The sequence below is a fragment of the Phasianus colchicus genome, chromosome 3 (genome assembly GCF_987193195.1).
Source record: "Phasianus colchicus chromosome 3, bPhaCol1.hap1.1, whole genome shotgun sequence".
Classification (NCBI taxonomy): Eukaryota; Metazoa; Chordata; class Aves; order Galliformes; family Phasianidae; genus Phasianus; species Phasianus colchicus.
Genome location: NC_143438.1, coordinates 59,850,167 through 59,866,044, shown reverse-complemented (window position 1 = coordinate 59,866,044; position 15,878 = coordinate 59,850,167).

Below are 15,878 nucleotides of genomic sequence, written 5' to 3'. Positions count from 1 at the left end.
AAGTAGAAAAGACAACCACAGTATATATAGCAGCAGTTCTTAGGGTTCTCATCACTTTGCTCTGAAGATCATTCCTCTACCATCATTCCTCTACTCCTCCCTGGCAGTGTTCAGAAGGTGTCTGGATGAGGAGCGAGATATGGTTTAATAGCTTGTGGTAATGTGAAGACGGTTGGACTAGATGATCTTAGAGGTCATTTCCAACCTTGTGACCTGGACAGGCTGGAGAGCTGGGCAGTAAGAAACCAGATGAGGTTTAATAAAAGCAAGTGTAGAGTCTTGCACCTAGGGAGGAATAATTCCATGCACCGGTACAGGTTGGGGGATGACCTGCTGGAGAGGAGCTCTGCAGAGAGGGACCTGGGTGTCCTGGTGGACGACAGGTTGGCCATGAGCCAGCAGTGTGCCCTTGTGGCCAAAAAGGCCAATGGCATTCTGGGGTGCATTAAAAAGAGCGTGGCCAGCAGGTCGAGGGAGGTGATCCTCCCCCTCTACTCTGCCCTGGTAAGGCCTCATCTGGAGTACTGTGTCCAGTTCTGGGCTCCTCAGTACAAAAAAGACAGGGATCTCTTGGAAAGAGTCCAGCGGAGGGCCACAAAGATGGTGAAGGGCCTGGAGCATCTCCCCTATGAAGAAAGGCTAAGTGATCTGGGTCTGCTTAGCCTTGAGAAGAGAAGACTGAGAGGGGACCTGATCCAGGTCTATAAATATCTAAGGTGTGGGGGGCAAAGTGGCAAGGCCAGACTGTTTTCAGCAGTGTGCGGAGACAGGACAAGGGGAAATGGCCAGAAGCTGGAGCATAGGAAGTTCCGCACCAGTGTGCGCAAGAACTTCTTTACGGTGAGGGTGACGGAGCACTGGAACAGGCTGCCCAGGGAGGTTGTGGAGTCTCTTTCTCTGGAGATATTCAAAACCCGCCTGGACGCCTACCTGTGCGACCTGGTGTAGGGATCCTGCTTTGGCAGGGGGGTTGGACTCGATGATGGAGGTCCCTTCCAACCCCTACGATTCTGTGATTCTGTGTGATTCTGTGATTCTATGATTCTACCACTTCATCGGCAAACTATGTAATATCCAAGAAAACCCACAACTGTCTCATTTGGGACAAACTGGCAAACAAAACCAGAAGTTCATGCAGCAACCTTCTCAGAATGCACTGTATGCCCATATCCCATTCCCATTTTACATGCCAGCTGAGTAAAAGCATGGAACTACTGTATAGACAGAGCTCAGATATCTTACTGTTTCACAATATTTTTAGATGATCTGCAGTAAAAAAAAAAAAAAAAAAAAAAAAAAAAAAAAAAAAAAAAAAAAAACCTTGTCTAGTTTAATTTAACTTGGGACATTTGTACTCATGGGCAGCTGCTTACATTTTCATTCCTGTCTCAAGATTTGGCTATAAGGAACAGAAGGTAAGCACCAACAAACATAGCATTTTAGGTACAAAGTTTTAAATGGAAACGTGTTTGCCTGAGAAATACACCCAAATGCTATTCTTTATCATTTCTCAGTTGTTTAAGAAAAATTCTAATGAACTAGATTCCATAATTATTTCAAACTATGATTCACTCTTCTTACATTAGATTGAAAACTATTTTTATAGTTAAATCAAAGTTTACTGTATCAAAGAGACATGATGGGTATTTGCTGAAACCTGTTCTGCAAATTTACTTTGGCACTTTCAAAAAAATGATTAAACATTATGGAAAGGACAGACGATTCTAATACCTTATTAATAATTTTTTTCTGTTCAGCATGTTGGAAGATACATATACTGTATATAATTGTATTATATACATACCTATATACAAATAAATATGTATTATATGTATAGATGCATATAATACATATTCTGAAGCCATGCTCTGAAAAAGCATTTTGATTCCTGCACTTTCACTCTGTCATTAGATAAATGGAATATTCTTACTGCCTGTCTCTTTTCCTATCAAATATGTAATTTTTTTTTGTTTGTTCTCCTTGGAAAATTTACTAATTATTTTCAGAAATGTGGGAAGTCCGTGACTCTTTTTTCTTCCCCCACAAGTTTCTATATTTTCCATTCTTATCCCAGAACTCCTGCAAGTTTGCTGTTTGGCATGATGATGATTTTGGTTATGTTCCTTGCTTTCATTCCACATCCAGTTCCATTAAGCTGATTTCTAAGCTTGGAAAATTGTTATCAGTTTTATAACCTTACAGTACTTTCTAAAATGCCACTGTCAGTGATGCTTCCACCTTTTCCTTGTGTCCTGATTTGGGCTGAGATAGAGTTAATTTTCATCCTAGAAGATGGTATGGTACTGTGTATTGAAGGATGAGGGTAATTTTGATAACAGCAGTGTTTTAGTTGTTGCTGAGCAGTGCTTGCACTGCGTCAAACGTTCTTCTGCATCTCACACTGCCCTGCCAGTAAGAAGCTGGGAGTGCACAAGGAGATGGGAAAGGATGCAGCCAGGACAGCTGACCCAAACTGGCCGAAGGGAAGTCTCATACCATCTGGTGTCATGTGGAACAATTAAACAGAGGGACTTGGCTGATGGAGCAGGTGTTGCTCAGAGACTGGCTCAGTATCAGTCAACAGGTAGTGAGCAATTGCATTGTCCATCAGTTGCTGTGTATATTCTATTCTTATGCTAATTGGTTATTATTACTAATAACTCTTTTTTTCTTCTGTTGAAATGTCCTTATATCAACTCACCAATTTTATCTTTTTTCCAGTTCACTCTCCCATCCCACTGGAGGTGGGGGAGTGAATGAGTGGCTGTGCAGTGTTTGGCTGTCTGATGGATTAAATCACAAAACCTAGATATTTTTTGCTACATAGTTTGTCAGTGGTTAGACAGATAAATAGTATAATGTTGCATGATCTGCTAACCATATCAAAAGGAACTCGAAGGATTTCTCCAATGCTAGCTCCAAGTTAGCTTGCTCTGACAGATCCTTAGGAAGTTAGAGTAGTTCCTTTCCCCAAACCCAGTACTGATGTCTAAACCTTGCTATCTATGCAATTATGTTCATACAAGATGAGTCTTCTATTAATACTTTTAAACCACTGATATAGAGGTATGTTGTTAAAATTAATTGAGTTTCGTATGTACAACATCTACAGAAGTTTCTATTGAGTTGAATAAAATATACTGAAATTTAAAAGCTGTATGGTATGCTTTCTATCACAGCCACCATTTTTCAGGCCAAAATGTATATTTTTATATCATTTCTGCGCTTTTTTTTCCCCAATAAATTCAGCAAAACCCACCAAGTAAGGGTTCAGTAGTGCAATAAGTGAAGAATTATATTCCTGAAAGATGTTTACGTTAAATGTATCTGTAATAATGTATGTGTATATATTTGCATCTGTATCATGTTCTCTGCTAAGGTTATGCCCTAATTTTATTTGTATCACTGTATATAATCAATTTATGCATAGTTATGTAGAGTATATTATATATGTAGTGACAGTTTTGTGATTCATATTTTGTATTAGTTCTGCATTGCTAAACAGTCATTACAATTTACCATTGCAGGGAAAAAAATATAGCCACCCACCCTTTAATCAGTGTGATGATAAAAAGAATGAATCACCAAGGGCTAATAGAACTTGGTTAATTTCTCTGTTTATTTCACTGACCAAAATATGTGGGATAAGCAGACTTATGAATCATAGCATTTCATATTTTGTACCTGCGTGGCTTTAAAACATTCAAAGTGAATCAGGAGAAAGGGAAAGTTTTGCTTTCTTCTAAAGAAGTAAGCATTATACCTAACTTGTCAGCATAGCTGCACACCATCCCCAGTATGAATGTATTCATGTAAGCAAACATACAACACAGAAACTTGTCATGGTTTTATGTTTTTTTGATTTTCAGTATTCCACATCAAAACGTCATGTACTGGAATTAAAGTGTTAATGCTCCAATTCCAGGTACCTATCCCTGTACATTACGGAAGTCATGGGATCTGACCCTACCAGGTGGGGCGGTCTCTTACTGCCTGGCAGTGGGTGCTGGAGGTGCTTTCCTAGCTGTTCCAAGCTTTTCAGGTTTGACTCGGTCTCAGGAACTCTCTGTCTTATCTTGTTTGATTTATTAGTCTCAATTTCAATTAGATTGTATTATATTGTGTTATCTTGCATTTCGATATCATAGTTAGTAAAATAAGTTTACCTCCATAGATTGTTGCCACTATTTTTTTTCCTCCCTTCCTTCCTTCCTTCCCATTTTGTGGGGCCAGGTGGGGGGTGGGGGGAGGGCAGGGGCCTACTGCCCCCTGTCATGGGCATAAATTGATCTAGTTAACTCCGTGACAAAACTAAAGCAAAGAACTTTTTAATTTAGACTAATAGAATAAATGAATATCAAATAAATCTGACCAAAGCCGTTGGCCGTAGTGCAATCCATTTTATTTTAGTAGCCTCATCAGAGAGAGACATGAAATCTTTCCTGCATCCTTGTATTACACTCTAAACACAAAAGCTGTCCAGATTTCTGGGGCTTTTCATTAACCTGCATAATCACAACTGATTGGCTGCTGGATCAACACCAAGAGTTCCAATCCACTCAAAATTGTCTCCAGGGGGAAAACTCAGGATTATTTTTTATCTCAACCTTGGTTTCTGCCCTCAGTTCTAGCCACATTTTTCTGATCAGTAAAAAACATAAGGAGTGCTTCCATTCTTTGGTTAGTTATTCTTCATTATTAAAATTATGACCTGTCAATCATATCTATCAGATAACAACATTTAAAGGGGAAACTGAGATCTGCCATTCCTACGTATAAAAAATAAATAATTTTCTAAGAGTTACTTTTTTTTTAATAGATCCACTAGGTGGTGCTTTAAATAAGCTACCCCAGTGCTCATTCAGACTTGCCAAAGTGTATCTCAGAATTTCAGAGGCAAGAGGGAATTAGTGTGGCTGTGAAATATTAAATTTCAGTTCATTAGTCTAAGCTCTAACAGGAATATTACTAGCAACAGGATTAGTGCTTCTCTCCAAGTGCCTGGGTTCCTCCTTTTCCAAATCCAAGTTTTCTGTATCATAAGTAGTACTAGATTTTCACCACTGTGGAGATGTAATGCTCTCAATTATAAACCTCAGTGTTTTTCCTCCTCCAGTACTCAGAGAATTATAATTCATTACTATTTTTGTAGATGATATTCCATTAATATTTTTGGCTTTTTAATAAGTTTGTTCCATTCAAAATGATTTGAATAAGTTGTTCATTAAATAAAAATGAAGGCTGGTATTACCAGACTGCTTCATCCGTCCTGAAAGAAGTTTAACTTCCACTAAGAGATGCAGGAAGGCTCTTGCAGTGCTACTGTGCACGTCCAGGGGAAGGAGCAGGAAGGCACTTAATGGTGGTTTATGCAGATGTGAACTGAAGACTCTGTGCCAAATTCCTCGTGAAGACCAAGTCTTGTTTTCTCTCAGATAATTATTTAGCCATTTGCTGCACAATTGCTCTTCTTAATGCAAGCCAACTTCTTCACAGCTCTGAAAAAATCACTTCACTGCAGAGGTCTCTATATGCCCATATATACTGTTCAGTTGTCCAATAATTCCCCTACATTCAATCTGTCTGTAAAAGCTTCTGGCGGAATTATTTGTTCCTGATGTTGCTTTTCTATCAGAGGGTTTTAGCTGTGTCAAACATCTGCCCAACACCACTCAGGAGCTCCAGAGCTCCTGCCAGGAGAAGCTGTCAATACCTTCAGCCCTTGGGCCACTGCAGTTTTCTCTCCCTCTGCCCAAAGGAAACTGGAGGTGAGATGCTGGCACTTCAAGTTTTCACCCTGCATGTGATTTTGAGGGAAGTGCGTCTCAAAGGGCATTTCCCATGTTTGGGATGAGGGAGCTGAAGTGGGGAAATCCAGGGAAAATTGAAGGTTGAGGAGTGATCAGAGGTGTTGCATGAGCAGTTGTGGAAAATTAGCATGAAGGAAGTTGGGATTCACCACAGCAGAACAATCTGAGAGGCATAGGACAAAAATGTTCAATGTTAACAATGACAGAATATGAAGGAAAAGCATATAAGAATTGACAACAGAATAGCCTCCAGATAATCATAATAAAATGCCCTAAAGTTTGCTCATACAAATCCAGAGAATTCAGACATTATTATTGATAATTCACTGCAGTCAAATGCTATGTGACATTTAGGTATAATGAAAAGTCTGGTTTGCTCATGGCCAATGCACAAAGGTTCTTTTCTCCAGGTTTGGAAGCAGAGTGAGATATGCAAACGAGGGAGAAATACATGAGAAGCTAATCTTTCACTTGCAGAATGCCTACATCAAGTTGGATATATTCATGCTTGAAATATAGTCTGTGAAGAATCAGCCTAACAATATTGATCTCACAGAAGAAGAAAGAAAGGATTCAAGTCATTGGAAAGACAGAGAAGAAATTAATAAGAAATTCAGAAAGCATTTTTTGCAAAAATTGAAGAATAGAGCCTGAAAAAGAGGACTTTGTTGTTGTCTGGATTTCAGTAATACAAAATACACAGATTAGAAATGTTAGTGCAATCCTCAATTGATATGAAGTTAATAGTTTGAAGTCTTCCTTTTATTTTTCTTTTTATTGTAGTTCTGAGTAGGAGACAAATTTTATATGTATACTACATTTTTTCTTCAGTCTGTTGTTGGTGCTAAGTATCACTTTTAGTTTTATATCTGAGTACCTTCATTTTTCAATATGCATATTGCCAAAATCTTTCTTTAAGCCAGAAGTGACATTTGGATTGATTAAGTGATTTTGCTGCTTAAGTATCATTATTATTGTTTGCATTGTGTGTGATTTTATTGTATATGATTTATTCAATTAATTTTTAATGGCATAATTCTTCTCTTCATATTCTGATTCAATGTCATGGCTAAAGAGAAGGTTGAAAATATATGTTCAGATTGTATCAGTGGCAGAATCACCAGAATCACCACTAGAAGATGTGAATGTGCCTCATAGGCAGGGCCAGAACTGCGTGATTGTTTCAGCAGGCAGCCAGAAGAGAAGCCCTCAGTCCTGTGAGTCCTAAAAGAGGGAGAGAAGGAGGAGGGAGAATAGGAGGGAAGGAGGGAACTGCTGTCTGTGGCAGGCTTAGCAGAGAGCATCTTGAAATCCACACTCAGAGGGAAAGGTCTCTGACCTCTGTGCTTTAACATTGCACACACTGTTATCAGATATAATTTGAAGAGAGAATACAAATTCAAGAACTGAGGAAGTACTGAATAGGTCTTGTTTGCTGTGGTAGGACATCAGTGAAGACACGGGAAAGAGGTTAGTTTCTACTTCACTGACACAGGATTATGTAATTTTTCATGTGTTTAAACGAGTGGTTTAGTTAGTTTGTCAGAACTGCTTGTAAAAATAATAAAAATAGGAGCAATATGTCTTTCAGGATTAAAAAGAGAAAATGTAACTTTGTTATTATTTAATGCTAAAAATAATGCTTTCTTCAGTTACTTTGTAAATTTTCTAGTACACACTAACTGGAAGAATGTTAGGTTAAATAAGGATTATTTTCCCTGCCATGTTCCAAAATGGCTATTAACTTATGGCCAAACTCATTCTTGGTGTAGCTTCACACAGCTGAATAACATTACAGTTTTAGAAGCATTTTCTGGGGCAATCTGTAAGACAGATATTGGAAACCTTATAGACAAGTCAGGCTGAGGACAGAACCGCAGATGCGTAACTTGATTAAAAGCCAGAGCAACACAGACTTTGTGAAGGGGAAGAAAACTGCTCAGGCTAGTGAGACAGCATGCCAAGATGTTCTTAGAGCAGAGAAGATTTTGCACAGGCTCTCTCACATAGTAAAGATGATTGAAGATGGTAAATAATCATAGGTTTTGCTGTGAATTAAACATTAGCATGTGAGGGAAAAAAAAAAAAAAACAACAACAAAACAAAATGCTGAAATGAATGGCTGTTTCTCAAAACAGCAGGGGGTTAATGTCAGGCCATCCCAGGGATCTGTACTAAGACCATATTATTTTTCTTAGGAAGCAAATCCTTTTACCCACTTGTTCTAAAAATAGGCTAATATGAGATGGAAATAACTCTGTTAGAATTCAAGGATGAGATACCCCTTTGCAACAAGATAGAGCTGACTAATAACTATTCTGAGATAGAGTACAGTATGTCCCTGTTTTGTGGTTGTATTGACTGCTCATATATATATATATCAAATGCCATTTATGTCCATGCAATTGCTCACACTCTTTTAGGATTGCCACTTCTCCCTTCCAAAACATTTCTCACTGGCAACCAAAACAGAAATACAATTCCTGGCTTGTCTCATGGATGACTAGCCAGCAATCTCCCTCTCCTGCCCAGTCTTTCTCTGCCTCCTCTTCAGTGGACAATTATCACTTCTCTGCTTATCATTGTGGCTACACCTGAACATCTGTCAGGCTCCTCACTCTGTCTTCATCCCTAGTTCATACCTCTTTTTCACTACTTCTCTCTGCATACTATGTCTAGGATAGAATTTTTTGTCTGTTCACAAAGCTGGTGTTCTCATTCATAGTATGCTTGTCTCATTTACTGAGATCCTTTACTGATCTTGTGAAGTGCAGTCTTTTATAATCACAGCTATTCCACGAGGATGCTGTAAAGACTGTTTCCTGTTCTCTCTCTGTGCATTCCTATACTCCCATTTCTCTCTCACATCAAAACTATGTTACTTTTTTTCAAATCAAAGTTTTGTCACATCTAACTTATAGCAACAAGTTTTACTATATACCAGTGAGCAAAAACTAGGTGCTAGCCTCCTTTTGCCCACTCTATTTGGAAAAATATCATCCTATCCTCCTTTTTCTCTTTTCATTTCTTCCTTGAAGCTGTTGTCTTGGACACTTCCCGGCTTCTCAAGAACTAGGTTGCAGACATGCCATAATTTAGGTTTGGTTTTTTGTTTTGTTTTGTGTTGTTTTTTTTTTTTTTTTTTTTTTAATTAGTATGGTGTTACTGTTTTCTTATTCTCTGCCCAACTCTGTCTTTTTACATCATTTTTATATGTAGATGCAGGCTGTCAGAGACCAGGGACATCTTTGTGTTCTATATCTACACAAAAGCTCAGGGGAGAATGTAATGCAGGAACAACAAAAATAGTAATATCAGCATCGTTGCATGCCTAATATTATTCATCTTCAGTGTTTTTCAGGAGTTACAAGCTCCTTTTTGGCTTAACCACTTCATGAAATGCTTTAGCCAAAAAGAAATCGTGGATGCCCAGAGAAACTGTGGATACCCCATCTCTGAAAATATTCAAGGCCGGGTTGGATGAGGCCCTGGGCAGCCTGAGCTGGTGGGTGACAGTTCTGCCCAGGCGAGTCAGAGCTTGATGATCTTTCAAGTCCCTTCCAACCTAAGACAGTCCACAATTCTATGATTCTATGAAGATACCTCCTCTTTTCTTCTGTGCTTATGCCTTTAATTTAATTTAATTGACATCACAGCAGGTTCCCCTGCCTGGACAGCAGCAAGGAATTTGCAGGGGAAGGCTGTTTCAGTGCCTAGGAATAGTTCCATCCTCTCACTACCTTCATGCCCAAAAGGAAAGGAAAATGTTGATGGTAGATAGAAGTGGGTCTATTATGTTTCTGTAATGGCACCACTTTAAAGACTTTGAATATGATTAAGACTGAAGAAATATGTAAAGAATATAAAGAATAAAAATACGTAATATATTTATTAAATTTGTCGAGTCAGTGACTATCTAGTGAGTGCCAACCTGGATTAAAGTTTATATGTCATTCAAGAACTCAAATATTTTTTTACTTGGCAGGCAAGAGTCTGTGTAAACAGGACTTCTCTAAAGGTAGCAAGGAAAGCTTATGCAATGTGGTTATTTATTAGCTTTGGTTTTACTGTCTGGAAGATGGGTAAATAATGCCCTAATGCTTAGAAATTAAATGAGTTAAACTGTACTTCTTAGCCTCTGTTCAGCTTCTTTGTAAGTTCCCAGAAATAGGCTTCTTGATAAGCTTAACAGCATCAGAAGTTTTTTATTCTCTTTCTGTACTTTGTGCCAGTTTAAGCACTTTGAATATTCATTTACATTTTACAGTAAAACTGCTCAGAACATTTTTTCTTTTTTTTCTTTGCAGAATTTATTCCTATTTGAACTCAAAGTTTTTAGAGACATGCCAATCTACTTTCACAGAGATGTACCAATTTGGACTTAGTTTGTTCCTGAAATGTACAATGTTGACTGTCTAGTCACTGCAAGTGTGATATCTAAATATACATCTGACATTTTAAATTCAAACACAAATATTTTGACACAGTATGCTCTCATAGATTTTGCCTTCATTTTTTTCCAGCATAATATTAAAGCAGATTTTGTAATCTTGGAATGGAATAACTGGATGGTTGTCTTTAGAGGGATTTATTTATATCTACAGTCTAATTTAGTTATTTTAAAAACATATAAGAACCGTTTGTTCTCAGTTTAAAAAATAACAATTTAAAGCTAATTAGTATTCATTTTAAAAAGCATTTTAACTGGAAAAAAAGTACTGAGGGTGAGACTCTGGACTCACTGATCATATCTGCTTTCCATTTGAATACAAGAAATGAATTTGTATAGTGGTGCATATCAGTCTTGTGTATCTGGGATCAGATCTACACTCATAGTCACTCTGCCCACTTTCCTCTGCAATTGTTTTTGCAACACAGTTATCAGTTAGAGTTTGCTCATGGGTTTTGACAGTGTCAGTACAGCTCACCTAACAGGACATATGACTCCTTGCTGCTGACCTCATGTGTAGAAGTAAATGAAATTTGCCTTTACTGTGCAGCATTTCACTGGTCATCTTCTCTAAGTCACAGTGAAAATAATGCCTCCCATTTATTTCCAAGGAAACTACAACAGATAGAAAAAATACAATAGCACTATTTGATAGAGCAAATTCTCAGCTACAAAACATTATTTTTTAACTTAGTAACCACCATCAGCTGTGCATATTTTGCAAGTGATGAACAAAAGCTTGCATGCCACGCTCATAAAAATCTGCACCAATGGAGGTGATCCATTATTTCACAGCTGCTATAATGGCATTAATGTTGGGAAAATGTTGCCCATACAGTCCATCTTTCATTGGCCTGAAAAGATGGAAGTCAGAAGGTACAAAATCCAGACTGTTCGGTGGGGATGGTAAAACAATCCAGTCAAGACTGCCAGTGTGCTCCATGGTCTTCAAACTGGCTTGTTGTTGTTGTGTTGAAAGAGAAAGGTTGTCTTCTTCTCTGGCCTTGTTCATGCAGATGAGCTAATCAAGATGCTCTTCATTTCATAGTGTGACAGCTGTTCATGGCTGTCTGGAACATGGCTTGTCTTTCACATTGCTGTTGTCACTGCTGAAATGCACCAACCCCCTCCCCACTGTGCTCACATCTACTTTTTGGTCTCCATAGATGTTCACCAAGTGTTGATGAATGTCAGTGGATGCCATTTTTTCTGCATGGAGGAATTTGATGATACACCTTTGCGTATGCATTTCCGTGTCAGATGCCATTTTAACAGACTGCCCCTCTGCTGCCATCTGTCACCTGGCAACAAAATGTTGGTGGGAAGGCTCAACCTTTACTGCCATACTACCAACAACTACCACTGATGTTGTGAGCCAAAATAATAAAATAGGAGACATTACTTTTGGAGCAGCCCCCACGGCCATAACTGGTCATAGAAAATGGGACATCCCTTACCAAGCATGTATTTTTATTTGATTGGATCAGAGTAAAAACTTGTAGGAATTTTGCCTCAATGTTAAATATTTTGCTCTAATCTGAAGCCTTGTTTTCTGGACATTATTTAACACTGAATGTGAATGAAGACATCTGATGTTTTAACTTTACTTTGTCAAGGTTTTCAGGGGCTATTCTTGGTTTTATGTAAGCTTTATAGAATGATAGATTCCTAAAACAGTGCTAAAACTCCCATTGTCTACTACTTTAAATACAGCAAGTGAGATTAAGACTATTCAAATGATATAGCAAATCCTATTCTTGTCATTTATGATAGGACTTTAAAGTAACTTAGGTATCTAATTGTCATTTTATCCTGGTTAAGATGACGTACATAAATGAATTTTCCACTCTGGGCCCCAAGAATTTTTGAAAATCCCACCCACCAGCGGGTGAAACATACGATTCACAGTTTTGCATATAAATAAATGTGCTTTATGTGACCATGTTGCCTACCTGTCTGTCAGTCTCTGATCTATCTCTCCTGATCAGAATCTGACTTACAATGACTACATTTAAGAAGAAGGCCCAAAGATATTAAGCTCTTCCAAATCATAAGAACTATGAAAGTAATAAATTCCATTCTCACTCCCTAACAGAAGCATGAGCTCAGCTCTCCTCAATCCTCTCTTGTCTGCTTAGGTGGACCAGTCATCTCCATGCAGTTCAAAACCTGCAAAGTTCTGCATTGTTCTGGATGGTTCAAACTTGAATCACAGATCCAGGGAAACCAGGCTTTGTAACTTTCACTTGTCTAAAACAAGTCATTTACTGAACAGTAGGTTCTCAATACATCTTCTGAAAAAAACACTCTTGGAAAACATGCATTTCCTCTGAAAATAACAACAGAAATTTTAAAACAACCTTCCTCCACAATTTTGCTATCCTGCAAAGAGAAATAAATTGATCAACAAATAAAAGACATGGCCCCTGTACTGAAGAGTTACCCAGTTGACCTTGGTGACTACTCTGTACAAGGCTCTCCAATCCAGACCGGAGACATGTCACGAGCAGGGAATGGAAAGTAGTCTTGTCTTAGTTCACATGAGTAACATTTCTTATCCTCCAAGTTTACTTCATCTCACTCCCACATGCCCAGCCAGCAGGACCAGTACTGTGTCAGGAGGAAGCAGTGAACTCCAACCCACAGGTCCCAGATCTAACAACTTTTCAAGCTCTTTTGTAAATAAATTATTAATGCCTGGACCCATTAAGCTTTATGTCAACAGGGCAGTGGGTATGTTCAATAAAAGTACACTGTGAAATCCAGTAGAAATGACTGATCTCCATCTGGAAACTGAGAGCTAATGTTAAAGTGAAATTAGGTTGTCAACTGCTCACCTCACAAACCTTCACCCCTACGTGTTAGCAGTAGGGGTGAAGCCTACTTCTTGCATAGTATTTAGCTCATAAAAAGATGTGATGGCTTTGGCTACTGGGTTAGTTGAGGCATAATATAAATGAGGCACAGATTCCACACAGTAGTTTGTTAAAGTAGCCTGATTCTGGTCATAGCACATACATTTTGGCAGTCCGGAGCTTGGCTAGGAGAGAAGATGCCCATTGTTTCAAATAGGATGGTGGTTTGGTAACTTCTGTTTGGCCTGCTATACCCTAGAACTGCTTGTTAGAAGAGAATCATTACATCATTAAGGATGATCATCTAGCCCAACTGTCAGCCCATCCCCACCATGCCCACTAACCACATCCCTCAGTGCCATATCTACATGGTTTTTGATCACCTCCAGGGACGGTAACTGCACCAATTCTCTGGGCAGCCTGTTTCAAAAATGTCTGCTAATGAAACTGATTAACACCACAATTAAAAAATAATTTAAAGAATCCAGTTTTCACGGGAGAAGACTCTTAAAACATATTTTTTCTTCAAAAAGGAAAAACAAAAGATAGAAAATGTAGTATTGCATCTTCTGCATTGTAAATGACATGTTGATTGTAAGAATTTATCTGTACAAGAATATTCTTGTATAAGATTTCAACAACGCCGTCAGTAGCAGACTGTAGCTTAATGCACATCTCAGTGTTTTCCTATAATAACCTAGAAAAATGTTTAATTTGTATCCTCAACACTTCCGCATTTTCTCTAGCGTTAAATTACTATCTGTGCTTTCTTTCTATTTCAGAGATGAAAATCTTTGTGAGAGATACACTTTTTTCTCTATGTAGAATTTAGAGTTTCAATTCAAAAGCAAACTTAATTACTATATACATTACATATTTTCAGTCTGTTAAATTATATTTTAAAATTTTCTTTTTTCGAAAGTATCATTTTGTCAGCAATTGCTGAAAATGTTTTATTTTTTTCCAAAATTGTCCCCTTTCTGAATGACAAAAATAAGTTTTCTGTTCCTTTGAAATTTTCATACTGCCTCCAAGCTTCCTCAACTACTTTAGCAGCTTACACTGCAACAGCCAAAATTATTCACTGATGAGAAAACTGCTCTGCAGTCCCTCCTTCTGAATATTTCTGTATGTATACAGTTCTTGGAGCTGGATCCTGAGCCAGAGTTCCTCTGGTTGCTCTGTTACCCAGTCAGGTTCATCTTACTACACACTGAGACACAAATAATCTTAATGAAAGACATGTACTAGAGCTAAGGGACAGTGTGTTCTCACAGTATTGTTTTACAGCATTTAAGATACTTTTTTTGGACATAAGTGTTTGGAAGTGGATTTAGGGCATCTATCCTGGAATTTTTATAGTCCTGGCCAATGTCCTAACCATCAAGTGGGCATTAACATGAAACAACTTATTCCCTTCTCCTCCAGAAACTATGTTTTAGTGACAGAAATTGGAGCAGAGTCTGAGATGGGCACTCTTTCAGGTTGGTGTCAGGAGCCCAACTCCCTGCTAAAAAACTCCTTTTTGAAGAACCGAGCTCTTCTCAGGCAAAAATCTGCTGTCAGGGCAGCAGATGCTGCTTCTGTGCCAAGACTTGTATTTATTATCTTGTGTATACTGTTGCATACCACAAACAGGATCAAAAAGTCAACAGAACTAAGGAGTTGCAAGAGTTGCAGGTACAAGGAAGCAGAGAACCACACCTTGAAACAACATACTTTTAGTATTTGCCAGTAAAGGCAAAAGGAATTAGAACTTGCTACAGCAAATCATAACCAGTAAAGGGCTGCTGAAGGCAATAACTATATGCCCATAATGGATATGGGGAGAATTTCAAGGCATACGGAAGCACAAATACTTACTGTATTGATTCTGCTTGCTGATTTTGCTCTCAGCTTTTCAATGATTGTCAGCTCCAGAAACCTGAGTTTGCATCTTTATCACTTCTATGTTTATACAAAAGAAATATTGACAAGCTGCAAAAGCAGTGAAAAATCATAAAATTATGAGCATAGGTCCCAGGAGGGACACTGCAGCCAGCCAGACTGAACACATAGACACAGACAGAGGTTGTGAAATGTACAGACCAGGGAATAATGAGAAATTTGTTGAAGTGCTGCTCTGTTTACCAGTTTGTCTTTTTTTTTTTTTTTTTCTTTTTTTTTTGGCTCTTACTCACCAGCAGTTTACAGAAGTTTTGCAGTGAAAATACACTGAAATTAGTTAGGTAAACTTCGACCAAAAAATAAAGGATAGGTAGAAAATGGTGAAAAGTGAAATTAATGCCTGAATTCTTTAATTGAACATGCAGCTGATGGGCAAATCTTTTCCAACAATTACAGGCACAGATTTATGTGGAAGAAGGGAAGAGACAGCAGAGTGAAGGGAACCTACATAGCTTTTTCTTCCATTTCTTTAAGTACACATAATGTGATACACAGTCTCCCAGCCACGTGGCACAGCTAGCCATAGCCCTTCTTGCTTGCTTGACACATGTAGACTCTGAGGGGATGCCAATAAATCTGGCAGTATATAAACCATCACTTTTACACCTTGGTTCTCAGTGCAGGTCATTCATACTCTTGCTAGAGCAAGGCAGCAGGATCAAAGTGTTACCCCATCAATGCTCAGCCCTAGAGTTACCTTGCCAGTTCCTCATTGCCAATGTTTTTCATCATCTCTTTCACACACCAAGGATTACAGTGTCTTACAGAACAGAATTATAAAATTTGATTGGATTGTGCTTATAATATACATTTTTC